Raw genomic sequence first — 5093 nt, forward strand, 5'->3', positions numbered from 1 at the left:
TTTTGGAGGGGCGTTCGAGCTCATGCTCTTCGGCCGCAAGGACTTCAGTCCATCTGTCGGCTAGTAGATCTTGATCAGCTCTAAGCTGTTGCTGCTTTTTCTTGAGGATGTATGCTGTGGCCATAAGCCTGCATTTAAAACGCTCTTGTTCGATGGGATCCTCAGGCACGACAAATTCGTCGTCGTCGAGGCTTGCCTCGTCTCCGGAGGGAGGCATGTAATTATCATCCTCTACCTCTTCGTCTGCCGCTCTCTCATGAGGGCTGGCTTCTCGGTCCTCCTGTGCTGAATCTTTCTGGAGGGGGTTGTCTTCGGCACTGTCTGGGGTATTATTATCTCCGGTGCCGGAATCTCCATTCTTGCTGTGGTGGGATTTAGAGCGGCGCCGCTGACGCCGCCGCTTGGGCTGTTTCTTGGAGGGGTCATCCTCCGCTGTTCCTTCGCCATTCCCATCCTTTGGGATATCCACCATGTATATGTCATATGATGAGGTGGTTTTCCAGTGCCCAGTAGGCGCTGGTTCTTAGTCGTCTCCGGCATCATCGTCCATACCGTCGATATCTTCGGAGTCGAAGTCTAGCATGTCGGTTAGATCGTCGACAACGGCTACTAAGTGGGTGGTGGGTGGGCTTTGAATTTCTTCGTCGTCCGCATCCCAACCGTCCTGACTGCAGTCCGGCCAGGGCTCTCCTGATAACGAGAGATACTTTAGCGAACTCAAGATGTCGCCGAAAGGTGCGTGTTGAAAGATGTCCGAAGCGGTGAACTCCATGATCGGCGCCCAATCAGATTCGATTGGAGGGGTCGCGGGAGGTACGGAGTCCGGCGAGGAGTCCCGCACCTCGGAGTCACGAGCTTCACAAGGGACAAGGCCAGTATTCGGCTCCATCACCGTAGAGGTTGCAGCCCCCGAGGCGGTGTCTAGCCACCCGTCCTCGATCTGCGCAACCGCCTCCGAATCGAGGGTTGGAGCGGGCTCGTGTGCGACCTCCAGGGCACTGTCCGGCTGCAGAGCTAAATCATGCCCATCGTGACAGTGCGGAGCGCTCGGCTGTGGCTCGAATCCATCGAAGATCAAGTCTCCGCGGATGTCAGCCGTGAAGTTCAAACTTCCAAATCTGACCTGACGGCCAGGGGCGTAGCTTTCGATCTGCTCCAGATGGCCAAGCGAATTGGCCCGCAGTGCAAAGCCGCCGAATACGAAGATCTGTCCGGGGAGAAAAGTCTCACACTGGACTGCGTCGTTGTTGATGGTCAAAGAAGCCATCGAGCCTATCGGTGACGACACAGAGGAACTCTCAGTGAAAGCACCAATGTCGGTGTCATAACCGGCGGATCTCGGGTTGGGGGTCCCGAACTGTGCGTCTAGGCGGATGGTAACAGGAGACAAGGGACACGATGTTTTACCCAGGTTCGGGCCCTCTTGATGGAGGTAAAACCCTACGTCCTGCTTGATTGATATTGATGATGTGGGTATTACAAGAGTAGATCTACCATGAGATCAAGGAGGCTAAACCCTAGAAGCTAGCCTATGGTATGATTGTTGTTCGTCCTACGGACTAAAACCATCTGGTTTATATAGACACCAGAGAGGGCTAGGGTTACATAGAGTCGGTTACAATGGTAGGAGATCCACATATCCGTATCGCCAAGCTTGCCTTCCACGCTAAGGAAAGTCCCATCCGGACACGGGACGAAGTCTTCAATCTTGTATCTTCATAGTCTTGGAGTCCAGCCGATGATGATAGTTCGGCTATCCGGACACCCCCTACTCCAGGACTCCCTTAGATGGGTTGGGTGTCGGCCATGAAGATCCCGACCCTGCACGAGGGCTCAAGACAATCCGGAATACTGCTGCCATCGGAACAGCCGCCAAGCCCGCCATCCTACAGTTGGTACAATGAATCCTTCTCACCTGTGGACGACTCACCGTCAGAGTAGATCGCCGCCTCACCACCAGAGGGAGATCCTTCAGAGAGCCCTCTGTGGATGCATCCCACGAAGGCATGCTTCACAGCCGGAAGAGCAAGGGCGGGTCTCGCATGCTGAGCCATTTCGATGAGGTCGGTGCAGATGTCCGGCTCAGGGCCCAGCTCGCCGATCTTGCCGATGAAGACGTGGATTTCGCCGAAGGGACCCGGTACCCGTACTCAATTGAGCCGGCCTCGGGGCCCCAGCCTGCGTCGTCGAGGTAGAGCTTGCCGCGATGACTCTTGGTCATTCGGCCCACAGCGTATCCCTTGAGCCCTTCAAAGCTGCCCTTCAAGAACTCAAATCCACCGTGCGCTGGCCCCATGGTGGGCGCACAACTGTCGTGGAATTGTCACGTCAGATGTCCTAGTGAAAGGACTTAGTCGTGGAGCCATCGCAACTTAGGAAGCTTGAAGGGGTTAATTGGGACAAGAGACACGGGAGGTTTATACTAGTTCGGCCCCTTACGATGAAGGTAAAAGCCTACGTCTAGTTGTGATTGGGGTTATGTATGTCTCGATAACCAGGAAGCAGAGTCGCTTGACCTAGCTCTCGAGCCGTTGTTTCGTATCCTAAACTGCCGCCGGGTCGTCCCTTTATATACTGAGGTTGACGCCCACCGGCTCTACAGAGTCCCGGTCGGCTTATAGATTGTATCCGGCTTGGTCCCTTAATCTTTCTTGCCTTACAATACAAATTACATGACCAAGGCGGTTTAACACTACGAGCCTTATGTCACCTCTGGGCCCTTGGGCCTTTACTAAGCCGCTATCTTCAAGCTTGAGCTTCTGTCTTCAATAATGCTTGTAAGTATAACCCGGCTCCTTATGGCGGGTCATACTAGTAGTTATATCCCCAACACATGGGAATTGTCGTCAAGCTAGTTTTCATCACGCTCATATGATTCGCGTTTGTTACTTTGATAGTTTGATATGTGGGTGGACCGGTGCTTGGGTACTGCCCTTTCTTGGACAAGCATCCCACTTATGATTAACCCCCATTCAAGCATCCGCAACTACAAAATAAGTATTAAGGTAAACCTAACCATAGCATGAAACATATGGATCCAAATCAGCCCCTTACGAAGCAACGCATAAACTAGGGTTTAAGGTTCTGTCACTCTAGCAACCCATCATCTACTTATTTTTTCCCAATGCCTTCCTCTAGGCCCAAACAATGGTGAAGTGTTATGTATTCGATGTTCACATAACACCACTAGAGGAGAGACAACATACATCTCATCAAAATATCGAACGAATACCAAATTCACAGGACTACTTATAGCAAGACTTCACACATGTCCTCAGGAACAAACGTAACTACTCACAAAGCATATTCATGTTCATAATCAGAGGGGTAATAATATGCATTAAGGATCTGAACATATGATCTTCCATCGAATAAACCAACTAGCATCAACTACAAGGAGTAATCAACACTACTAGCAACCCATAGGTACCAATCTGAGGTTTTGAGACAAAGATTGGATACAAGAGATGAACTAGGGTTTGAGAGGAGATGGTGCTGGTGAAGATGTTCATGGAGATTGACCCCCTCCCGATGAGAGGATTGATGGTGATGGCGATGGTGATGATTTCCCCTCCCGGAAGGAAGTTTCCCTGGCAGAACAGCTTCGCCGGAGCCCTAGATTGGTTCCGCCAAGGTTTCGCCTCGTGGTGGCGGAGTTTCGTCCCGAAAGCTTCCTCTGATTTTTTTCGGGGTAAAAGACTTTGTATAGCAGAAGATGGGCACCGGAGGGCTGCCAGGTGGCCCACGAGGCAGGGTGGCGCGCCCAGGGGGTACAGTGCGCCCCCCACCCTTGTGGACGGTGGGTCGCCCCCCTCTGGTATATCTTCCGCTCAGTATTTTTTATTAATTCCAAAAATGACTTCCATGAAGTTTCAGGACTTTTGGAGCTGTGCAGAATAGGTCTGTAATATTTGCTCCTTTTCCAGCCCAGAATCCCAGCTGCCGACATTCTCCCTCTTCATGTAAACCATGTAAAATAAGAGAGGATAGGCATAAGTATTGTAACATAACGTGAAATAACAGCCCATAATGCAATAAATATTGATATAAAAGCATGATGCAAAATGAATGTATCAGGCGCGTCCGAGCAGCCCACCTCCTCCTCCGCCTCGTCAGCAACGGCGGAAGACAGCCGCCGCCGCTCCAGCTGCTCCGGCGTCTAGCAGTACAGCAAGAGGCGGGAGGTAATACAGATTCGGTCCATTTCTCAAGCCTCTAGAGAAGTTACCATACGAGAGGACCGTGGAGGAAAACCGGAGATATGTGAAGCCTATGTGAAGGACTTCTTTGAAACGCGAAGAGCTATGAAACATCCAACTCCGGAGGAGAAGATAGATTCCATGAAAGTTCAGCGCACTATCGATGCCCTGAAGCGACCACCACCATCTCCGCCGCAAACCAATTATGAGCGCATTATTGAAAGGACATATATGGAAGCGGAGCGGTCGGGAAGTACTTGCAGTGATCGAAGGTTAGCAGAACGAAGAAGTGGGAAAAAAATTCCCCAGCTCGGCGAACAAGCGAACCAATCGTGCCCCCCGCTCAAGGTGTCTAGCGATATCGTCGCTAATCATCCGGGGATGGTTCCCGGTACCAATCCTACAGATTACCTGCCCGACGATGCACATTTTGATAGAATGGAGGTGGAAGAATTCAAATATCGGTACGGGAAGCCTCTCGTCAAACCTGGTCATCCTCCTCTAACAACGATGATGCGAAGATTCCATTTGTGGTACATGAAAACCTGCAGCGAGTCTGGAAAGGATACTTTGACGCTGACAGTTAAAGAGGAGCACGACCTCGTCAGAATTGATTTGTTGTCTGTTCCATTTGACGAGTTCTTCCAGTTTTACAATCAAAAAGCCCTCGATGAAATAATCGTCACTTGCTACTGTATGTAAGTACTACTTCTGAAAATAAGGCGCATCTCCCATTGATTCTAGCTACTTTCATCAATACCATTTATAATGCTTCATTATCAGTTTGATTGACCTCTATTTCTCGTAAAGTGCTTGTGGCAGGAACCCGGGAATGATTATTGTGGATACTACGTTTGCGAGTTCATCTACAACGCGATGACCTCTAAGCGGAGC

The sequence above is a fragment of the Triticum dicoccoides genome, chromosome 3B, assembly GCF_002162155.2.
Source record: "Triticum dicoccoides isolate Atlit2015 ecotype Zavitan chromosome 3B, WEW_v2.0, whole genome shotgun sequence".
In the NCBI taxonomy this organism is placed as follows: domain Eukaryota; kingdom Viridiplantae; phylum Streptophyta; class Magnoliopsida; order Poales; family Poaceae; genus Triticum; species Triticum dicoccoides.